Here is a 25,655-nt window from a genome sequence, read left to right as displayed (position 1 = left end):
TGTCTTTTCTATTATTTTCTCTTTTTAGGTGGAAGTTTCTATTATGTGCCTAGGTGTGTCCAACTCCCATCTCTGAGGAAAAGGTATCAAAGGTCGCTATACCATCAACCACAAGCAGAAGCTTCTGAAGGACTCTGGGACATCCAATCTCTGACCTCCATACTGTAACAGTCCACAGATCCCTGAGTAGATAAAGCCGCCACGCCATTGGACGAGGACAGTCACACTAAAGGAGCCAGATGGCACTGCTAGCCAATCAGCTGATGGATTCAGCCAGGGTTGTGAGTGGCATAAATGGGAGGGTGGACCACTTCCCACAGTTCCTGAGGGTACAGAACCAGGGTCACATGACCCAGGTCAATGGCACCCAGGAAGACACGCGCAAGAACAGGAAGTACCCGTGCCAACTGTGTGGCAAGCGCTTCCGCTTTAACAGCATCCTGTCGCTGCACATGCGCACGCACACGGGCGAGAAGCCCTTTAAATGCCCTTACTGTGACCATCGGGCAGCACAGAAGGGCAACCTCAAGATCCACCTGCGCACTCACAAGCAGGGCAACCTTGGGAAAGGCCGTGGCCGGATCAGAGAGGAGAACAGACTGCTCCATGAGCTGGAGGAGAGGGCCATCCTGAGGGACAGGCACATCAGGGGTGGTCTAGGTGGTCTGCCCCAGCCACCACGACCCCACATAGCCCAGCCCCAGCAACCCAAGCCTGCCTCTACCACCACCCAGCTCCCCTTGACCTTCACAGGTTCTGGCCCTATAGAGACTCTATCACTGCCATCCACTTCCCCCAAGATGACCATCACAGGCCAGGAGGATCACACCCAGGCCCAGCCTTCTGCAGGCTTCCGCTGCTCCTTCTGCAAGGGCAAGTTCAGGAAGCAGCAGGAGCTAGAGCGCCACATCCGGATCCTTCACAAGCCCTACAAGTGCACCCTGTGTGAGTTCGCCACCTCCCATGAGGAGGAGCTCATCAGCCATGTGGAGACGACCCACATCGCCTCCGAGTCGGCCCAGACTCAGAGGCCCGCGCTGGGCAGCGGTCGGGGCGTGAAGCACCCTGGTGGGGAGTTCCCCTGCGAGGTGTGCGGTCAGACCTTCAGTCAGGCCTGGTTCCTCAAGGGACACATGCGTAAGCACAAGGACTCGTTCGAGCACTGCTGCAAGATCTGCAGCCGGCGATTCAAAGAACCCTGGTTCCTCAAGAACCACATGAAGGTCCACCTCAACAAGCTGGCTACTAAGAACAAGCAGCTCCCTGCTGACCCACGGGTATCTGTCAGCATGACTAGTGTAGCCCAGGATGCCCAATACATCCACCTCTACTCCCAGTACATCTCAAGCCTCAACAGCAGGTTCCTCTCCGCTGAGAGAGCGGGCCATTCGGAGTTCCAGCAGATCTTCGCCACGACTGGCATTGGGATGAAGGTGAAAGAGATGCTGGGTAGGATGCTGGCACCAGGACACGATTCAATGACTGAGGGGGAGAATAATCGCTCTTTGTTGGGCTTGAATAATCTGGTGCCTCCTCTGACTGCCAGCAGCAGGGAGTATCAACTACAGGCTTCTGCCAACAAGGGAGACAACCTCAACAGCTACCCAGGCTGGCAGGTCATGGCACCAGGACCGGCTGTAGATCAGGGAGACCTATACACAGCTAAAGAACAGCAGCGGGCCTACCTGGCTAAGCGGAGGGTGTCATTAGATGAGCGACAAGCGTCTGTGAGCGACCCAGAGAACCAGGCTATTAGTAGGCCTAGCAGCCCAGGACTGAGCCATGTCTTGCAGGAGAGCCTCATAGGACCATGCTTCTCTCAGACTGGCAGTACCCAGGATGACAGCAGCCTCCCCTCCTCCCCAGTCTCAGGTACATAACCATCTTTCCTTACTTAGTGGTTGCAGATTGTTTAAGACATTGTTGTTTCTGTTTTTCTAAATTATTTGTTATAGGTCTGTTAATGCATTCTGTATTCTATGGTCAATATTTTACAGTAACTGACGTATCCTCAGTTCCAGGGTCAAGGTCAAATAGATGACCAGCATATGAGGACTTCAATGGGCACATTTATATAGAGAGGATGTTTGAGAACTTCCATAAATCGGCCATATGTTCCAAATGTATACCATTTGCTATCCCTCCCATCATGCATAGACTAGAATGGAACACAACTGCACCGTTCCATTAGGAGATAAAACTATGCCTTTGGCTAAACTTCACTAATGTATTCAGGTGAACTTGTCTTGAAGCACAGGGTCAGTACAGCAGCATATTCATACAAAAAAATATAATCAGTAATAATAAGGCCTTTCTTTGCTTATTAACTTTAATGTTGTCATGTTGAATGCTAGAGATAATTAGCCTCTGCTATTTTATATCAGTCCAATTCCAACCCCTTGCCTTTCCTACGGGGCACAATATGTTAATGCATGCCATCTGGTGTTTTTAATGATTTGATATATACCACCTGGTGATTTTTATGATTTGATATACCACATGGTATTTTTATTGATAGTCTTCTGTTCCACCTGGTGATTTTGATGATTTGACTCCCTGGGTGCATGCTTTTCGTGTCATGGCATCCTGTTAACACATTGTCTGGATTCTAGCTGCAGTTCTAGTATTTTCAAATAAAAATATAAGCTTCCTCATCTCCTCCTTAGCTTAGAATTCTGGATCTTTTACAGAACGGGGTTCAAATGCTATTTGGAATTCTTTCAAATACTTTAGCTGTTGTCGATTGAGCTCGCGTGTTGCAATGGAACCAATAGAAACATCCCCAAAGTGCAAACTCCCACCAGGCACCTGAGCACTCTAGGTAGACTAAAGCAAACACGCAAAGTATTGGAAATGTTTCAAATAGTCTTTGAACCCAGGTTTGATCTTCTAGCAGGGTTGGTGAGAGTCAGTGTCTCTGACACGGTTTTGGGGGATTTGATCCACTGTTTCCCCAAATGAAGGCCGTGAAACAGAGATAAATGGATCAGGTCTAATCTTGTTAAATGTTTTGTTGACATATTGTCTACTTATACTTGTATGCACATGTAAATACCAGCATTTTAAGGGTAATCCTGCCACAGCCCTTTACAAAACAGCTACAATCTATGGTATTTTCAGCTTCTCCTGCTTCCCCAGTCCCCAGCCAATACTACAGGCCCATGTTTGTAAAAGCTAGCTGAGAATGAATCGGAGGAAGTCTGGGCTGCCACGTTCGGTATCAGAGTGTAATTTGAGTCGATATTAAGCATGGAAACTAATTCATTTTAAAGGTCAGGCGTCAGTGCTTCTTTAAATGATGGATCCCGGCTCGCCTCTCCTCATCTTGTTCCCCTAGTTCCTGTGTAATGGAGGACTCACTCAGGGGCTTAAGGACTGCATTGTTTTGCTCTGACAATATATCCCCGAGACCTCTGCAGCTGCTCCCCGTGCTCACAATGACAGACTAATTAACACAATCACACACTGCTGGCCCCGGCTCAACACGCAGGTCTGCTGCGGGACAGATAGGTAAATCCTACACATATGGAGAACATACAGGCACTAAGTGCAAGTCTTGATGAGGGGCTTTAGGAATGGGATAAGTTTGCTGCGCCTGCGAACTGATCGAGTGTGTCTCGATGGGCTGGAGTATTACAGTGGCTGGAGGAGTTCTAATTCAGGAGATGTTGAGGAATTATCATTGTTGCCAGATGTTTCAGCTTGAGACACATTGATTAGGCCTGAATAAGTGGCCGTTTTATTCCTATCCAAAATGGCTGTAGTCATGAAGTTATACTGATGTTTCCAACATGGATAGCGGATACAGTTGTCAGAGTTAACGACTGCTTTACTAGATACAGTACATGCAGATAAAGTTGTCCAAATACAGTAGTGATACAAGTGTCAACATGTTAGATTATGGTCTGTTTACTCATATGGATAGTAGCTAGTGTTGAGAATGGTGTTCTTAAAATCTAATCAAGACAGATGAAAAAGTCTAATTCTAATCTTAGATCGTGAATAATTGCTCGTTTTAAAAAGATAAACTAATGGGAGTGCTTTAGAGGCCCCTGACCTACATCAGAGTGTCTGGATTTGAATTGGGAACATAAACATGCCTGAAATCCTCTGACAGTTGTTCATTAGTCCTATTCAAACTCTTAACCCCAAGGTCAATGAGCATGTAATGATATCGTCCTCACTTAGTCTTTGTTCCGTTCCCCGGCCTTCACGCTACTTCTACTGTATACATGTTAACACGTTACGAGTGGTTACAGAGAGACAAGGAAGGATCATGTTTAGGGGTATAGAAATCAGTGTAACTGTATTTAATCGTTCTAACTTCTAGTTCCATCTGATGATGCTTAAAGGGATAGTTCAGAAAAAACATCTACATTTGTAATTTCGCTGAACAATCCCTTTAAATGTGTACCATAGCTGTTTTTTTTTAAATGCACAAACTGGGCCTATACAAGTAGATTTGAACACTTCTGATTTCTGATTTGTAAACCGGATTACCTTTTGGCTTGACTTCCCATTCTCACTTCTGTCCCTTAATCCTCTTTTTAATTATTATTGCAGATAAGAGGTATGAGGCTCAAACGAAGCTCAAAATGCTTGTTTTCCTAGCCGCTGATAAAAAGATTTACCGTGGGAGTTGTGAACACCTGCCTTGAAATATTGTTCCACGTCTCCTGAATGCCATTTGGCTTAATTGACTTGGAAACGTCCCAAATGCGTCATTGACGATGTGGTCTAATTAATATTAATAATATATGCTATTATAAACATCAAAGAACATCTGGTGCACTTATTTTCTCCCCAGCAGTCTTGTGTCTCTTCCTCTCAGATGGTTTCATCTTAAAGCAAACCACCTAGGTTTATTCATTTAGGTGCTTTAGTTTATACTGCATGTATACTTTTATAATAGAACAATAATGCGTGTGTGTGTGTACATGTGTGTGTGTACACGTGTCTGTGTGCACACTCATGTGTGTTTGTGTGTGTATGTGTGTGTGTGTGCATGTGTGTCCGTATACATGGGGGGTGAATACATTGAATAAAGAATGCATTTCCATATGAAATGAATCACTTTCCCCACCAGCTGGATGCTTTGCCACAGCACATTATTTGAGTTCTTATTTTGCATTTCTAATCGCAGGCTGTATAACTCATATGCATCACTTCATTGTATGATCCTCTGTGTTAGGTGAGAGAGGCAGGGCCCTGTAATGATACAGTAATTGGAGTTTGGTTGATCAATCGAAGCGCTAAAATTACTCTCGCACATAATGTGGGCCTCAGCAGTGTAAGTAAATCTAAAACTGATTAAGTTAGCATGAACAACACAATTACAAAGATGGCACCCGTCCAAAGACAAGAGAAAAGGGGAGAGTCGGGTGTTGAATCTTTGTTTGGTTTAGCTGCTCTGGGGGGTATTAGCGAGCAAATGTGTTTATGAAAGAGACAGTGGCCAAAGATAAGGTCACATACAGTGGGGAGAACAAGTATTTGATACACTGCCGATTTTGCAGGTTTTCCTACTTACAAAGCATGTAGAGGTCTGTAATTTTTATCATAGGTACACTTCAACTGTGAGAGACAGAATCTAAAACAAATATCCAGAAAATCACATTGTATGATTTTTAAGTAATTAATTTGCATTTTATTGCATGAAATAAGTATTTGATACATCAGAAAAGCAGAACTTAATATTTGGTACAGAAACCTTTGTTTGCAATTACAGAGATCATACATTTCCTGTAGTTCTTGACCAGGTTTGCACACACTGCAGCAGGGATTTTGGCCCACTCCTCCATACAGACCTTCTCCAGATCCTTCAGGTTTGGGGGCTGTCGCTGGGCAATACGGACTTTCAGCTCCCTCCAAAGATTTTATATTGGGTTCAGGTCTGGAGACTGGCTAGGCCACTCCAGGACCTTGAGATGCTTCTTACGGAGCCACTCCTTAGTTGCCCTGGCTGTGTGTTTCGGGTCGTTGTCATGCTGGAAGACCCAGCCACGACCCATCTTCAATGCTCTTACTGAGGGAAGGAGGTTGTTGGCCAAGATCTCGCGATAAATGGCCCCATCCATCCTCCCCTCAATACGGTGCAGTCGCCCTGTCCCCTTTGCAGAAAAGCATCCCCAAAGAATGATGTTTCCACCTCCATGCTTCACGGTTGAGATGGTGTTCTTGGGGTTGTACTCATCCTTCTTCTTCCTCCAAACACGGCGAGTGGAGTTTAGACCAAAAAGCTATATTTTTGTCTCATCAGACCACATGACCTTCTCCCATTCCTCCTCTGGATCATCCAGATGGTCATTGGCAAACTTCAGACGGTCCTGGACATGCGCTGGCTTGAGCAGAGGGACCTTGCGTGCGCTGCAGGATTTTAATCCATGACGGCGTAGTGTGTTACTAATGGTTTTCTTTGAGACTGTGGTCCCAGCTCTCTTCAGGTCATTGACCAGGTCCTGCCGTGTAGTTCTGGGCTGATCCCTCACCTTCCTCATGATCATTGATGCCCCACGAGGTGAGATCTTGCATGGAGCCCCAGACCAAGGGTGATTGACCGTCATCTTGAACTTCTTCCATTTTCTAATAATTGCGCCAACAGTTGTTGCCTTCTCACCAAGCTGCTTGCCTATTGTCCTGTAGTCCATCCTAGCCTTTTGCAGGTCTACAATTTTATCCCTGATGTCCTTACACAGCTCTCTGGTCTTGGCCATTGTGGAGAGGTTGGAGTCTGTTTGATTGAGTGTGTGGACAGGTGTCTTTTATATAGGTATCGAGTTCAAACAGGTGCAGTTAATACAGGTAATGAGTGGAGAACAGGAGGGCGTCTTAAAGAAAAACTAACAGGTCTGTGAGAGCCGGAAATCTTACTGGTTGGTAGGTGATCAAATACTTATGTCATGCAATAAAATGCAAATTAATTACTTAAAAATCATACAATGTGATTTTCTGGATTTTTGTTTTAGATTCCGTCTCTCACAGTTGAAGTGTACCTGTGATAAAAATTACAGACCTCTACATGCTTTGTAAGTAGGAAAACCTGCAAAATCGGCAGTGTATCAAATACTTGTTCTCCCCACTGTATGTCTGTGTTCTGCGTTTTAGGCCTGCTGGTAATTTCATGGTAATGTTTATTTTATTTTATCCGCAACAAGCCAGTTTGGTGAAAATACACTACTGGTGTGAATATGCGCATATTTTCATCATGCAAATGTTTTAATATTTTCATGAAAATCTGTCACCAATTGGATAGAAACCTAGCTAGTGTGTCTGTCTGTCTGAAAGACGGCCGTTAAGCAGTAGGAGGTGTTTTTGTTACTGGACCCACTGGGCAAAAACTGGTTGAATCAACGTTATTTCCACTTGATTTCAACCAACATTTTCAATGTGAGGACATTGAATCAACTTGGAAAACTGATTGGATCAAGGTAATGGAATTTTTACCTAAATCGAATAACATAGTAACATTTTTTGTTATTCACGTTAGTTGACAACTCAATCTAATGTAAATCAAAACTATGCGTTGAACTGACGTCTGTGCCCAGTGGGGAGACAATGGGTGTGGTGTTTCTGAGGAGGCTCCTTACCTGCTCACTGTCCTGGCTGGACACACACACACACACACACACACACACACACACACACACACACACACACACACACACACACACACACACACACACACACACACACACACACACACACACACACACACACACACACACACACACACACACACACACACACACACACACACACACACACACACTGTGTGTAGTTGACTGTGTGTAGTTCAAGGTCATTTATATGTGACTAGCAGTGCTTTCTACCTCATTATTAGTGTGGGGCTTTATTATCTGCTCCATCCAATTCATTCATATTCCTCTCTCCTCTAGCTATATTATGTCGTTTAAAATTCTGATATTTAAAGAAAGGCTCTTTAAAAATAAAATCATTTATCATTAAATGATGGATGGTGTTAGTATTAAAGTTGGAGACAGCATAACAAACAACTCTAGATCATTAGAGATTGACCTCAGGGAGAAATTCCTCAGGGTCAGGTCTGATCTGGGGTTGTTATAAAATGTATATTTCAGCCAAGGGGAAGGAATCACTGTTGTAAGTCAGATATTAGTCCATTAAAGAAGAACAATAAGGCATCAATATGCATAGAATTAAATGAACAGCGCTGGGCTTTATCTCGCCATCCCAGACGCCACATCCCTAAAAGACACAGTATAATATATGACCTGACCTTCAAATGCCAGGAGAGTGTTGGACAATAAACTGCCAATATTTGTGGCTTAATGGCGGCGGATGACTTTTACAGTAATTGGAATGGCACCGAAACAGCTGGGCTGCTTAAAGACAGAGGAATTGAAGCGGTGTGTCTCAAATGGCATACTATGCTCTATATACAGCACGACTTTTGACCAGAGCCCTGGCCAAAAGTAGTGCACTATATAGGGGATGTGGTGCCATTTGGGACACAGCCAAGGATCTCTCAGACAAGCACTAACTCAAAATTATGGAAGTTTATGTAACCCTATAGGAAAGGCTGTTATTACACAGCTCAACCTAACATGACACATGGTGGGAAATGTTCATGTATACAGAGTCCATATTAGGACAGGTACACAAATGACTTTAACACAAGCTTCATGGACATGTGACTTTGGCCTGATATGAACATCGTACAGGTGAGACGTCAATCCAAGTTGCTCACCAAGTTTATGGGGAAAAGCCAATAATATAATTTTCCTCACTCTGCAAAAATGAACTGAAATTCTCTCTCGTTGCAGAGAAAGAATGTTCTTTTTGACTTGGAAACCCAGTTAGTTGCTTTCAATAGAATGGGGCCCTCTGTCTGCAACATGTGCCCCTCTTTCATTTCATTTAGAAGATAGCTACTACAGTATGTCATTATAAAGAATCTTATTTGCTGCTAACATCTTTGAGTAAATTCATTGCGTATGGTGCTCTGCACTCCATACTGTGCGATGATGCATCGCTTGGCCTGAAAGCTGATTACAAGCCTGATTTACTGCAGAGCACAACTTAAATCATTCAACTCAGTATTGTGTGGCGCTGCACACATTGTTCATGTTCAGACATGGCGACCATATTTACACACACATTTCCCAAGTTCACAGAGATGATCCAATCGCTCAGGTTCTTTAGGTTGGTTTTCAGAATTGCCGATGATTTAGTTGTACAAGTCAGACAATTGTCTCTGAAATATAGCACATACTGACAACTATCCAGAGAAATATGAATGTGAAAGATTGGTAATCGAGACTGTCTGATTCAGGCTGTGCCGTTGTTCTGTCTTGTAGCTCTAACAGGTGAGGAGAAGGCCTACAGCTGTCCCCCCAGTGACTACACCAGCCCACAGTCAGTTTCTCTCAGTTACCGTCTGGAAGGCTACCACCTCCACCACCACCCCCAGTGGAACCATGACACCAGGGACAACATAGACCCCTCGTCCCCACAGCCCCCCAGCCCCAAGGACCGGAGCCCTACTTCTGACCTCTACAGTGGGCTGGAGGATCCTGATGAGAACAGGAGAAACCCAACTACTCTGCACATGGACAGGCTAGCACCCAATCTGCCTAACCCTTCCAACCTGCACCAGGCCTATGGAGGACCTCCAGCTATGGAGGACAAGAGTGTGAAGCCACAAGGTCTTCATCAATCCATACAGACCTTCATCAATGGCCTGACATCAAGTGTTCTGAGAGGGGACAGAAAGAGGAGGGCAGGGGGAGGTATGGTCAGCACTCGGGGGGGAGGACAGGGGAGCTCTGAGGGGGAGGACCGTGTTGGAGTCAAGGGGAGTGACCGGGACAGTGAGGGGGAGACAGGTACTGGTGGCTCTGCAGTCACACCCAGGACCAGGAAGTCCCAGTATGAGCCTCTGGATCTGTCTCTCAGGCCAGACTGGGTGCTGTCGCCTCAGGCTGGCTCAGCCCACATGGACAGGTCTCAAGGGGGATTGACTGGGTTATTCCAGCAGCACAGCAGTGTGTGTAATGGCTCCCTCTCCTCCAATAGCAACAGGCTCCAGGCACACACTGGGCAACACACGGCTGAACAGTCAGAGATTGGATCTGGCACTGGTGACCTGGAGATGCCCACAGAGCAGGACGACCAACACAACTATGACTTCTCAGCTCACAATGAGGATTGTGCACTCGAGAGCCATGCGTTTAACAAAGTTGAGGAGGAAGAGGAATTCAACAAACTAAGGATAATGAAGAGTAGCAGCAGCGAAGCACGGCTGAGTGAGAAGATGACAGAGATGATGGTTGGCCTTCCCCATGGGCCCAGTGAGGCCCTTCAGTGTCCCCAGGAGAAGCAGGGCCAGTGGGACAGGTCGGTCATCCAGCCTCTCCTCTCTCCTCTGGAGCTGCTGAAGCCAGTGCCGACTCCTCACCACCACCACCTCCACAGAAACCTCCTGTCAGTCCTCCAGTCTTCCAGGGGCCAGAACCACATGCTCCTCAACGGCCATGCAGCCAGCTTGAATGGTGGCGGTGGAGGGCCCATGGAGAGAGCAGAGACTTCAGGTGAGTGCCTCTCTCTCTACCCCATGAATGATGTCATCTGTACCTCTGTCTCCTAATCTTACTCTTTCCCCGTAGTAACTTCATATTACATGAGCGTTCAACGCCATCTAGTGGTCAAGTAGTGATCCTGCCTCCTTATAACATCATATGCCTTTCCTATACTATCCTCTCCTATATGTTTGGATCTTAAGAACACTGTTTCATTAGGTAGATAGGCTTACCTCAGCAGACAATGTGTCAGAGGAAACGGTTGCACTGCAGTTAGTTTAAACACTTTTGATTGTGATTCTCAGAAGGACTAAAACAAGGGTATTGGAGTCATAGGTGTGTGGCACTGATTACATCCCCACTTAGAGGAAGATACAATTTCACCATCTGATCAGTAACAAATCACCCAGGCAATGGGACCCATTTGATGGAGTGGCTTAACTCTTGTGTGATACGCCTGCAGAGAGCAAGATTTAATCACCTGGCTCTCTAGAGAGATCTTTCAGACAGCTGGGATCCTTTGATATTATATGCATGTAATATGAGTGCAGCTCGAAACTCTGTCATTCTGATCCATCTGATGCAGAAACACAATATGACACACAATATGCTCTTTAAAGACATTAAAGTGCCTGTCAACTCTGTTTGGGCACAACATCTGTTCTGTTCTTGTGTGACTTACTGCTTTCAAAAGTGTACAGTATCCCAGCTAATAATTCTAGGGTAGAGAGAATGTTTTTGTACTGTTACCCGTAATGTTCCTCTAATGTTTGAATTTCCAGTATTCTGTTAGTCAGGAGAACATTCTATGTTAGCATGTTTTGGTGTCATAGTTAGGAGAACATTCCCTTAATTAAGTGATAATGCCCGAGAAGCCAGTGTTTGGAGGATATATTGTCACGGGTGTTGTTAAGCCCGATACGAAGTTGAGGGCTGGCAAACCATGCCGATATATCCTCCAAACACTGGCTTCGAGGGCATTATCACTTTATACAACAGGTTACCAACATATTCAAATAATGATTGACATATTTTCATAAAAAATGTTATTTTGATTAATTTATTCATACTATTTCATCGTTCCACAAGATATAGTCCCGAAACAAATCTAGGGTTGCTACCAAAGCCAAGCCGGCTGATTGTTCGTTCTATTAGTTCGGTTGCCAGAGACGCCACCCAGTCATTCAGTCTTTTTGTTCTGTGTCTATGGACGCGACCCAGTCGTTCGTTCTAAATGTTCCATTTATAGTGGAGATCAAGTTTAGAACTTCCGTGCCTGGGCTGATGAGACAGTGGATGGAACAGATGGAACAGACTAAATAGGGGTGTTAACTTGTGGAATAGACACCGGCTGGAATGCACTTTTAACCAATCAGCATTCAGAATTAGACCCACCCTTTGTAGAATGTCAAACAGAACATACCCAGATTGTGGTTACCATGTTCTCAGAATATACAATACTAATGTTCTAGATACGTTTCATGGGATGTTGCAAGAACATGCATGTCCAGTTTTCGGAGGGTTAGGAAAATATTCCATTAACGTCCCACCAAACATACACAGTACATGGTTGCCATGTTCTCAGAACACAAGATATTAATGTTCTAGACACGTTTCATGGGAACGTTGCAAAAACATTTCTGTGTATCAGTTGTCATGACGTCGCCTGATGGAACCAAAGAAACGTTCTCCCCACCAGAAAATGGTATCATTACACATCACGCCTTGTTACTGTTGCCGGGGCCAGTCAAGGCCCTGATTGGTGAACCACTGATCCATTCGTAGCTCTTTTTCTGCCGGCAAGGTTAGAGATACTGACACCTACGGTGTTTTCAACTGACACACTTTGACATAAATTATAAAATTGTGCATGTTCATTTCTAAAGTAATTATTATTCAACAGTCTTCACCTGGGATTAAAACTCACAACCTCTTGGTTCACGGTGCGCCGATCTTCCTGCTACGCCACCATGTCCATGTCATGTACGAGTTCATCTGACTAGTCTCATCATTTATTTCATTGACGTATTTCAGCAATTGAAGGGCTTTCAGTATAGTTGTCTAATGTTGGTGGGGCACATTAACCTGTTTTAATGATACTTCTGAATCACTACGATCAATAAAAGTTTTTCTTGAGTTTACTATTAACAGAGCTGAGATTTACTTCAAAGTGCATTCATCCTATTGCTTACAGCCTTACACTTATCAAGTTGTTTCAGATCTACCCAATTGCCTAGGGAGGAGGGGTAGGGTTTCTTCTGGACAGTACAGGGTCTAACTATACTGGCCCAATAAGCATGACCTAGACATATCTCATATTGGGACAGTGGTTAGGGCATTTGTCATTAGTGCTGGTGGCCTGTGTTTGAGACTCGCTATGGGAATCACCCTACTCTCATATTCTTAGCTAAATATGTTAATGTCATTATTTAGCAACAGTTACAACACACCTCTCTGATCTAAATGAGTTTGTCATTGAAAAATGGGAATGTGAAGGATTTCCCCTTGAGCACGAATTATGACCACATTTCCATTATCTCATGAATTAATAGTATGTATTAATTCTATATAGCTGAGCATCTCAAAGAGAACTCTATGGTCTTTAAAAAATATATACACCACATATACAATTTTGCTAAGAATATGAGAGTAGGGTGATTCCCATAGCGAGTCTCGAACACAGGCCACCAGCACTAATGACACATGAACAAATGTGTCAGGAGCTAGGTGTCCATCTACTTGGCAACAGATTTTCATACGAATATTCTAAAATCTGCATAAAACAATATGCGCATTTTCCTACTAGAGATGTGTTTCCATCAAACTGTCTTATTGTTGGATAAAAGGCTGTGCGTGATGACGTAGAGCACATAAAAAATCACTTTTGCGGTTAAATTCCAACGTACCGAATAAAAAATACAAGTTAAATGGGTTTCCATTGCACGTTCAACCCTATTTGATTTTGTCACAGAAACTGTTGCATTACATTGCAAATGTGCAAACGCTGGTCTTGGCACATGAGCTCTTACCAACAGCTGGCAGATACAGTGCGGGTAGGCTACCTACATGATGAGATTATTATGGACATTATTATTATGACATTGTTTGTATTTGTCAAACGGCAGTCAAGCATTGATCATCATGTCACCAGAATAAGACTCTCGATATTGATTGGTAAGATGCATCAAACTCAACACCGTGCACTTTCACCCCCCTGTGAAGTTCATCATAACTTATTTCATATGTAGACAAATAAACTGCATGCTTTTCCAAGTCGTAGTGGGAGGACTACATATCATCGTGTGACTCCAAGTTTACTTTCAATATGATGGTTATTATATCAATATTTGCACATAAAGGCATTTCCACCGCCATTTCTTGAACAATTAATTATACTGACACAAAAAGATCCCACCATGTCGAAACTGCGCTTAACCTATCCTGCAAACGAAAATACACTGCACATATGTTTGACAGGGAGAGATGTATGGAGCTAGATACCTGCCAAAATGTACATATCGTTAGGATCGTAAGAAAATCCATGCGTAAATTGTTAGGATCGTAAAAGAAAAGCAATGGCAATGCGTGAAACATAAACGTGAAATTTCATATGTGAACATACAAACTACAATGCTACAATTACGGACAAACATTTAAGGCTTGAACAAATCTTGTGTTGCAATTCTGAAGTACAATAATAGCTTTCAGAGTTTTGGCAGTTAAAAAAAAGTACACCAAACGAGTGAGGAGTGCTATGCAAACAAGCATAACAATGTATAAAAAAACGGAAGTTAGGGAAACCTGAAAGAGGTATCCTGCATGTTTTCAAGTTAAAAGTCTCTATTACTCCTCAGCTGAGTTTACTTAACATTTAGGTAGCTAATGTAATGGATTTGTTTGCCAGCACAAGTCTAGATAGCACTAGCTGTATTATGCCTACGACAGTGAGTCGCTAGGTCCGCCAGGTGTATCTCTACAGCATGGACATATCTCTGGGTGACGTGGACATCCCCATGCATGCACCTGCATCAAAATATGACTAATTCAATATTGCACCATCCTATTCTCTGGACTCTGTCTGCAATCATAACCAGTAGTATCTACCAGGAATAATGAAACAGAATAATAACAGATGTTTGGTGAATCTATGAATTATGCATGACCACTGGAATCTTTGCCACTCAAAATATTTTTTATAGAATATTTATTTATTTATTTATTTCATCACTCAAAATCTTGCCAAAGCATATTCTGTAGGAGGGGTTAATATGATTTTTTAAATTTTTTAAATATTTTGACACGATTTATATGAATCGGGTCATGAACATATGGACATTGAAATGAACAAGAGAGAGGTTAAACAGAGGCTAAGTCTGACATAAACTTACTTCCACACTTTACAATAACTCTGTTGCAGTGGTCTTAGTCTCGTATAGGCTCTTCCCGCCACCGTGACACTGCTGGCCAGTTGAAGAGCTGGTGATCTCATGCAGCACTACAGCACAATGCGCCTTAAGAAAAGCTCAGCCTAAAAGGATGCCCTTCTGTAGGCCTGCAGCCATGGAGTCATTATACCCTAATGTGGGCCTATTTGCCTACTAGCCAAATAAAGTGCAGAGCATGCATGATGCCTGCAACTCATCATTCCAACATATTTGAACATTTAATTCATATTTTATTCAGTTCAGTCAGTATGTCATCAATTCAGTCATTTGTCTGAGTTGCAATAGGAACTAAATCAAAGAGAATAGAACAGTCTTATCCATTTGTTTGTTGAAATCCATGTGTGTATTCAAAACTATCGAAATTCTCTAAAGTTCTTTAGCCTATCACTTCAGGTCAATGTTTTATTTAGGCATATCCAAATACAAAATACTTGAAGAAGCACATGCAGTGGCTGATAGGGACAACAGATCTGGCAATAAGAATAGGCCATGGATAGTTTTGACCATTTGGGGCCCCTTGGCTATTTCGCTCAGGACAGGTTATAGCCAATACTTAATCAATATTTAGTTTTGTATCATTTATTGATATGGTTATAGCCTCTGCGTGATGGGGTTGTGCAATGCAAACGGCTATAACAAGCCTCCATACAGAGTGGAATTCACAAATACAACAGTCATAATGCCTAATATAAGGCCTACAGTCCGTGCTCCCAAATCCTGGAAAAAGTGTGATTCATTAAGTTACATGATCACCACAGTAGCCCCACACGGCTATAAAAATTAATTGTACAATTATATGGCTATTAAATAATACACAACAGCATGGCATATTTAGATAACGGAATAGGCCTAGCCTAAAACATAAATACTTTCTATTTTGCAGCTCAGTCGGTTATTCTAGACAAGGCTCATTTGTGTCTTTATCATTCTCAGACAAATCATTTGCTGAAGGCCCAAGCCTATACTACGCCATCTACTGGTATTTTATTTTTTATTTCACCTTTATTTAACCAGGTAGGCCAGTTGAGAACAAGTTCTCATTTACAACTGCGACCGGGCCAAGATAAAGCAAAGCAGTGCGACACAAACAACAACACAGAGTTACACATGGGATAAACAAACCTACAGTCAATAACACAATAGAAAAATCTATATACAGTGTGTGCAAATGTAGTAAGATTAGGGAGGTAAGGCAATAAATAGGCCATAGTGGTGAAATAATTACAATTTAGCAGTTAAACCCTGGAGTGATAGATGTGCAGAATATGAATGTGCAAGTAGAGATACTGGGGTGCAAAGGAGAAGAAAAAAAAAATAACAATGTGGGGATGAGGTAGTTGGGTGGGCTATTTACAGATGGGCTGTGTACAGGTGCAATGATCGGTAAGCTGCTCTGACAGCTGATGCTTAAAGTTGTGAGGGAGATAGAAGACTCCAGCTTCAGTGATTTTTGCAATTCGTTCCAGTCATTGGCAGCAGAGAATTGTAAGGAAAGGCGGCCAAAGGGGGAGTTGGCTTTGGGGATGACCAGTGAAATATACCTGCTGGAGCACGTGCTACGGGTGGGTGCTGCTATGGTGACCAGTGAGCTGAGATAAGGCAGGGCTTTACCTAGCAAAGCCTTATTGATGACCTGGAGCCAGTGGGTTTGGCGACCAATATGAAGCAAGGGCCAGCCAATGAGAGCATACAGGTCGCAGTGGTGGGTAGTATATGGGGCTTTGGTGACAAAACGGATGGCACTGTGATAGACTACATCCAATTTGCTGAGTAGAGTGTTGGAGGCTATTTTGTAAATGACATCGCCAAAGTCAAGGATCGGTAGGATAGTCAGTTTTACGAGGGTATGTTTGGCATCATGGGTGAAGGATGCTTTGGAAGTTTACATACACCTTAGCCAAATACATTTAAACTCAGTTTTTCACAATTCCTGACATTTAATCCTCGTAAATATTCCCTGTCTTAGGTCAGTTAGGATCACCACATTATTTTAAGAATGTGAAATGTCAGAATAATAGTAGAGAGAATGATTTACTTCAGATTTTATTTCTTTCATCACATTCCCAGTGGGTCAGACGTTTACATACACTCAATTAGTATTTGATAGCATTGCCTTTAAATTGTTTAACTTGGGTCAAATGTTTCGGGTAGCCTTCCACAAGCTTCCCACAATAAGTTTGGTGAATTTTGGCACCATTCCTCCTAACAGAGCTGGTGTAACTGAGTCAGGTTTATAGGCCTCCTTGCTCGCACACACTTTTTCAGTTCTGCACACAATTCTTCTATAAGATTGAGGTCAAGGCTTTGTGATGGCCACTCCAATACATTGACTTTGTTGTCCTTAAGCCATTTTGCCACAACTTTGGAAGTATGCTTTGGGTCATTGTCCATTTGGAAGACCCATTTGCGAACAAGCTTTAACTTCCTGACTGATGTCTTGAGATGTTGCTTCAATATATCCACATAATTTCCCATCCTCATGATGCCATCTATTTTGTGAAGTGCACCAGTCCCTCCTGCAGCAAAGCACCCCCACAACATGATGCTGTCACCCCCGTGCTTCATGGTTGAAATGGTGTTCTTCGGCTTGCAAGCCTCCCCCTTTTTCCTCCAAACATAACAGTAGTCATTATGGCCAAACAGTTCTATTTCTGTTTCATCAGACCCGAGGACATTTCTCCAAAAAGTATGATCTTTGTCCCCATGTGCAGTTGCAAACCATAGTCTGGCTTTTTTTATGGCAGTTTTGGAGCAGTGGCTTCTTACTTGCTGAGCGGCCTTTCAGGTTATGTTGATGTAGGACTTGTTTTACTGTGGATATAGATACTTTTGTACCCGTTTCCTCCAGCAAGGTCCGTTGCTTTTGCTCTGGGATTGATTTGCACTTTTCGCACCAAAGTACGTTCATCTCTAGGAGACAGAACGCGTCTCCTTCCTAAGCGGTATGACGGCTGCGTGGTCCCATGGTGTTTATACTTGCGTACTATTGTTTGTACAGACGAACGTGGTACCTTCAGGCTTTAGAAATTGTCCCCAAGGATGAACCAGACTTGTGGAGGTCTACAATTTTGTTTTCTGAGGACTTGGCTGATTTCTTTTGATTTTCCCATGATGTCAAGCAAAGAGGCACATAGTCTGAAGGTAGACCTTGAAATACATCCACAGGTACACGTCCAATTGACTCAAATGATGTCAATTAGCCTATCAGAAGCTTCTAAAGCCATTACATCATTTTATAGAATTTTCCAAGCTCTTTAAAGGCACAGTCAACTTAGTGTATGTGAATTTCTAACCCACTGTAATTGTGATATAGTGAATTATAAGTGAAATAATCTGTCTGTAAACAATTGTTGGGAAAATTACTTGTGTCATGCACAAAGTAGATGTCCTAACCGACTTGCCAAAACGATAGTTTGTTAACAATACATTTGTGGAGTGGTTGAAAAACGAGTTTTAATGACTCCAACCTTAGTGTATGTAAACTTCCAACTTCAACTGTATGTCACTCCCTTTGGTTCCTTCCCCAGGCGTTATTGTTTCTGTTCCTGTGCATTGTTCGTGTTTCTTATTTTGTATTATGTTGTGTTTATTTATTAAAACACTCACTCCCTGAACTTGCTTCCCGACACTCAGCGCACATCGTTACACACACACACGCGGTCTTGTACAGACAGCTAACCTTGTGGGGGCACACAATTCAGTCCGATTCAAAATCCTATTTGCCCTAACCTCTAACACTAACCCGTACTCTTACCCTAACCAAAAAACCTAACCGTTGACCCTAACCCTAAAACTAACCCTAACCCTTAACGTAATTCTAACCCTAACACTCATTCTAACCTTTGCCCTAAACCCCCTAGAAATAGCATTTGACCTCATGGGGACTAACAAAATGTCCCAAGTTGGTGAAATAATTTATTTGTTTTAAAAATTGCGATATTTTGGAGATGACTTCATTTTCAAATCCCCGAAAGTGAGAGGTTGTAATCTGAATAAAGGGAAAAAGGCCATTCTTGAACATGGGGTGAGACATTCTTACTAATCTGCTAGAGAACCAGTTCGGATTTAAGTATAACTTTTGTATGACTGAAGCCTTAAGTGAGAGGTCTAATGCTTTAATAGTTAATCATTTCTGCCCTCCGAATTCATTTTATAAATAGGCTGGGATATGACTAAAGAGTTAATCAGGGGGATTTTTCCACAAATAGACAGGTATTTTCCTTTCCATGGTAGCAAAATCGTATCTATTTTTGCTAACTTTCTATAAAAAATGTATTGTGGTGGCCTCCCGAGTGGCGCAGGGGTCTAAGGCACTGCATCACAGTGTTGTGGCGTCAACTACAGCCTGGGGTTCGATCCGAGGCTGAGGGTTTGGCTGGAGGGGCTTTACTTGACTCACCGCGCTCTAGCGACTCCTTGTGGTGGGCCGGGCGTCTGCGTGCTGACTTCAATCGTCAGTTGACCGGTGTTTCCTCCGACACATTGGTGCAGCTGGCTTCTGGGTTAAGAGAGCGGGTGTTTAGAAGTCTGGTTTGGCGGGTCATGTTTTGGAGGATGCATGACTCCACCTTCACCTCTCCTGAGCCCAATGGGGAGTTGCAACGATGAATCAAGATCGCAATCACGAAATTGGGGAGAAAAAGGCGGTAAATAAAATGATTGTTGTGAGATCATTTCTTTCTTTCGGGATATGTATACCGAGTATGTCCACATCACCGGCAGACAATTATTTGGGTAAACTACGCGGTAATGTAAAAGTTGTATATTTTAGTGGTCCAATACCAATCCAATCATAATTTGGTTGTAATCCAGAGAGGTTACAAAAAGTATCTAGATACTCCAAATAGCCCTTGATTTATAACCCCTTGATATTATTGTTGAATCTGATTTTAATAGCTAACATTTCAATGGCCATAATAAATAGACAACCTTGTTTTACTCCTCTTGACATTTTAATACTTTCTGAGAAGTAGCCACCATTTACTATTCTACACCTAGGGTTACTATACATAACTTTAATCCATTTTATAAGAGATTCTCCAAAATGGAAATATTCCAGGCGTTTATATATAAATTCCAGTCTTACTTTATTGAAATAATTTCAATAACAACCTTCTATCGCTGGATCCAAACATACAACCTTTGGCACCAGAGGCAGATGCTTACGAAACCTACGAAACCTACTTGAAGGTAACAGCGCTCACTGTTGCCCCCTAGTGGCTGGTTTCCACATTATCTCCCAACGTCCTCAGACATGGATGGACATCGAATACTGACTTGTATCACTGGTGACTTGGCTGCTCTAACTACAAACAACAAGCAGGTGGCCAGTCAGACATTGTTCTCATCACGCAAACTGCTTCTGCCTGCCCTGTTTGCAGTATTAACTAGGTGGCGTTGTCAAGTAACTGCCTCCTATCCCTATGTCCCCATAATGTGGTCTAGGTCTAGTCACTCTGTGACATATTGCAGGGCACCGTGGACATGGAGTGATTTGCGATGTGTGTGCGATGACAGTTCAGGTCGGACACAGTGTGCCAACAGTGGTAATTGGCCAGATGGTGACCCCTGGATGAATCTGTCTGCATGCTCATTAGTTTCATATAGAGTCCTCCCTCATGGCTAATGCCCTGTCACTACATCTCCCAACCATGGCCACTAGATGGCGATATAATCATATAGCTGTGGTTACATATTTACTTTGCTCAAGGCATCATGCCATGTTAGGAAATATTTACACGTTAGTTCACTGTCCGTTGCTATTTAATGTGTCATTAGATAATGCAGTATATACGGAATGTTATTGACAAAGGAGTTTCATCCTATATGAGAGAATAGATGAGAGGACAGCGACTCTTGCATACCACATCCTCCACATATGGGAGACATCAGATTGGGCCTCCCAACACGTGAGGCTTGGTAAATATGAGTAGATTGATACAGAGCGGATTATCTAAGAATGAAAGAAAGAAAAAGAAAGAAAAGAGCTGATTTGAAAGGGGATAGAGTCATTACCTCATTGTCTGCCGGGTGTAAACCCTCTACTGAAAGGATGACAGAGAGAGACAGAGAAACACAGAGTGAGAATGAGAGCGAGAGAGGGAGCATAGATGGAGATAGATGGCGAGACAGAGAGGTGAAAGAAGAAGGCTAGTGTGGCTGTCTCTATGAGCAGATGTCGTTTGAGGGCAGAGAGAGGGCAGGCAGAGCGGGCTGCCTTTGTGACTGGGTCTCCCCATAGAGATAATGAAGGGTGGAGCGCTGGGAATGATGTGCAGTCATCACTCACTGTCTGTGTGCCATCAGAGCTCCGCGCTGTGTCATCCGTCACCATTCAGCTCCTCTGGCCCCCACAGCCCCGCCACTGTCATCATGGTCATTATCTCTGCCTGCAACACACACACACGCTCACACATACACTTTCTCCCTCTCCCTCCCCTTCTTCCATCCTTTCTTGTTTCCTGGTAAATGTGTGTGTGAGCTGGTCTGGTCTCAGGCTAGTGTGTAGCCTATGAATGGATGATCATGTGCTGGGGAGATGGATGGCTCTGGGCTCAGTCCTGTCTCCTCTAATTGTAAAATATTAGTTACATTAGACTGTGGCCTGTGATTAATGGAACTTATTTGGAGGTTGCCCTGTCCTGGACCTCCCCTCTCCTCCAGTGGGAGGGAAATACCAGGAAGAAAGAATGTACGACACAGGAAGAGGAGAGAGAAAGAGGGGAGAGATAGGGAAAGCACTATACGTGTACGGATAAGACTGGCTATACATCGTATTATTTGCTGATGTTGCTTAATGTGGAAGAAAAAAATTACTTGCATTTTGTAATGGTTCTAAGAAAAAAGTAAATTTGGTAGTAATTTGATTTCCTTGAAACATATGGTTAACCAAATGTACTGCCCTGACCTGTTCCAAACACATTTAATTCTGCATTAAACTATATATTACATCCCTAAACTGCCAAGTCAGTCTTGCCAAGTCAGGGTTTAAATGTTTTTTTTCTTCTTCTTCCAATACAATGGCAAAGCTTTTAAATTAGTAAAGTAATTATATCTTAGCTCCCAGTGTCAATTAGACAGGTCAGTGATATTCAGTCAGGCATGTGAGTGATATTCAGACAGGCAGGTCAGTGATATTCAGACAGGCAGGTCAGTGATATTCAGTCAGGCAGGTCAGTGATATTCAGACAGGCAGGTCAGTGATATTCAGACAGGCAGGTCAGTGATATTCAGACAGGCAGGTCAGTGATATTCAGACAGGCAGGTCAGTGATATTCAGACAGGCAGGTCAGTGATATTCAGACAGGCAGGTCAGTGATATTCAGACAGGCAGGTCAGTGATATTCAGACAGACAGGTCAGTGATATTCAGACAGACATGTCAGTGATATTCAGACAGACAGGTCAGTGATATTCAGACAGACATGTCAGTGATATTCAGACAGACATGTCAGTGATATTCAGACAGGCAGGTCAGTGATATTCAGACAGACATGTCAGTGATATTCAGACCGGCAGGTCAGTGATATTCAGACAGACATGTCAGTGATATTCAGACAGACATGTCAGTGATATTCAGACAGGCAGGTCAGTGATATTCAGACAGACATGTCAGTGTTATTCAGACAGGCAGGTCAGTGATATTCAGACAGGCAGGTCAGTGATATTCAGACATACATGTCAGTGATATTCAGACAGGCAGGTCAGTGATATTCAGAATAGTCTTTCATGGACAGAGTACGTAACATCTAGTGCATTTATGCAAGATTTTAATTCTGGGTTTCCAAGATTATATTCAGACATGTTGTATATCAGACAGACAGGTCAGTGATATTCAGACATGTTGTATATCAGACAGACAGGTCAGTGATATTCAGACATGTTGTATATCAGACAGACAGGTCAGTGATATTCAGACATGTTGTATAACAGACAGAAGGGTCAGTGATATTCAGACATGTTGTATATCAGACAGACAGGTCAGTGATATTCAGACATGTTGTATATCAGACAGACAGGTCAGTGATATTCAGACATGTTGTATATCAGACAGACAGGTCAGTGATATTCAGACATGTTGTATATCAGACAGACAGGTCAGTGATATTCAGACATATGTTGCTTATCAGACAGACAGGTTAGTGATATTCAGAGGGTATTCAGATGTGTCACTCAGTCTCATTTCCTGTACTGCTGTCCTTTATAACCAGCAGGTTATTATACACCAACAGATGGAGCATTAACTTTTATTGCCCAACACCTTCTGTGGGCTTTTTACATTTTTCCCCAAAATGACTTTTTATGTAGATGTGAAAGAGAGCTTTCAGTTTCATAGCCTACAGGAGAAGAGAGAGGAGGAGAGGTTAAAAGGTTGTGGCAGCTTGTGTTTTGGGAAGTGATGTCATATGACATCATCCCATAACGGTTTACTGTAATCATGAATGATAGAAGAAGTCCCAGAGTTTTTAGAAGGAAAGGAAGCATGGCGCTGTAGTGGTGAAGTAACTGAGCCTGAAATAGACATTGTGTTGGTGTCAAAGTAAAAACAGAGTATAATCCAGTGGAAATGTGTCAGATGAGATGCAATGCTTTGGTCTTCAAATTGGGTGTAAAGTGCTTGTTTAAATAAGACAGTACTGGAAGCAAGTAATAGAGGACATTGGTGTGTTATGGTCATTTGTGTCTAGGCTAGACTATCCAAGAGAGAGAGAGAGAGAGAGAGAGAGGAGAGAGAGAGAGAGAGGGGAACAGTCAGGAAGCTTTAGCAGGCCTTAGTGAAGCCAGCTGCAGACGTCTGTCATTCATCAGCCCAACACTCATCACCACCATGAGCCCAGGAAGTGTGTGTGTGTGTGTGTGTGTGCTTCTGTTGCCAATGAAAGTAGTATGTACAGATGTCTTAATTTGATCACCCTGTTGTTGCAGGAAATGCAAACTTGTAGTGTTTAAAGAGGTAGAGGTTTAAAAAGGCTTCTAAAGTTTGTAATTTGACTTGATTGCCCTAACTAAAATTAATCAAACCCTACACAAATGGCCATTAATTATAATCCACACAATATTTAACATTTCCTGTTGCTGCAGGATTGTTTTCCTGCTGTGAGAATCTGGTAAAATGAAGAAACCACACCTGTAGCATGTAGTACTAGTCAGAGGTGGAATTACTGTATATGTGGAACACATGGGGATGGAGTTCCCAAAGTGCAAACAGAATCATTTTCTCCCTTATTCCACTGCTGGTGTTATTATGATTTAGTCTACAATATTTTATGATTACCAATAAAGAGTTGGCACAACGGAGTTGGCAGTAGTAACAATGAATGAGGGAGGGCTGGGAGGTTGATTTGTCTAAAGCAATGCTTTCCTTTCTGCCAGGTGGGAAGCCTTTCCAGTGCAGGTACTGCCCTTACAGCGCCACCCAGAAGGGTAACCTGAAAACCCATGTCCTGTGTGTCCACCGCAGGCCCTTCGACAGCAGCCTGTACCCAGACAGACGCCTCCGACGGACCCATACCAACGCCCCTGTGACCTCCCAGGAAGGCTCCGCTGGTTCCTCCTACCTGCCCCAAAGCACCATGGGCTTGGGAGACGCCCCTAGGCCTACACCCACTGTGAGAGATATCACCACGACATCACTGTGTGGGACTTGATGTTGTTATAGCAACTACATATAGACATTTATAAATCACTGATACGTTGTTTAGTTTCACATGTGAAGGATGAGAGACGGAGGATAGGGTTGTTGTTGGAGATGGAGTTGGAAGAGATAAAGAAAAAAGTTGATGTACATTCCAGTGTGGACTTCAAAATATATTTATCTGTAAGAAACAAACGGCCTATAATAAAATGTTTTGTGGTATGTGTAGCACGGAGAGATTGAGTGCTTTTTACTTCATTTATACTCAGTGTCATAATGATTTATATTTACCCACATTACTCTATCAGCTCAACACCGACTGATTGTCGGATCGTGAGCAGGCACCAAACTAACTCCCCCAAGCTAAGCTCTTTCATGCAGTAGAAATGCCTGTGTTTTTGTTAATATCTCCTGATATGAGTTCTTCAGAACAGTTATCAGTCAGAATCCTACACCAGATGTTCAGGGTGTAATCATGGCAGATGTAATGGAGTAGAATGCTTCCATTTGCTCTCTATGCCACTCGGGGGGGGGGGGGGGGGGGGGGGTAAAGCCTCGCACACGTATCATTATCCCCCATTAACTCCAATGCTTCATGCCCTCTTCTGTGGAACAATGCAACAATGCTCAATTAAGGGGAACCAAGGAAATGGAAAACTGTGTAGATTCATTGATATCATGGATGCACTGAAATGCATTACAAATCAAAGATGATAAACCATCCATATATGTATACACTGAGTATACAAAACATTAAGAACACCTGCTCTTTCCATGGCATAGCCTGCCGACCAGGTGAATCTAGGTGAAAGCTGTATGATCCCTTATTGATGTCACTTTTCAAATCCACTTCAATCAGTGTAGATGAAGGGGGGCAGACATGTCACAGAAGGATTTTTAAGCCTTGAGACAATTGAGACATGGATTGTGTATGTGTGCCATTCAGAGCGTGAATGGGCAAGACAAAAGTTTTAAGAGCCTTTGAACAGGGTACGGTAGTGGGTGCCAGGCGCACCGGTTT

The 25,655-nt window shown here is 43.1% G+C and overlaps 1 pseudogene; it reads left to right on the top strand.

The window, feature by feature from the left end:
- The window catches only part of LOC139539338 (zinc finger protein 536-like), a 42,606-nt pseudogene extending 17,775 nt beyond the window's left edge, over positions 1 to 24,831 (top strand).
- Positions 24,832 to 25,655: the final 824 nt, after the last annotated feature.

Source organism: Salvelinus alpinus, chromosome 15 (genome assembly GCF_045679555.1).
Source record: "Salvelinus alpinus chromosome 15, SLU_Salpinus.1, whole genome shotgun sequence".
Classification (NCBI taxonomy): Eukaryota; Metazoa; Chordata; class Actinopteri; order Salmoniformes; family Salmonidae; genus Salvelinus; species Salvelinus alpinus.
This window is presented reverse-complemented; position numbering and strand designations above follow the sequence as displayed.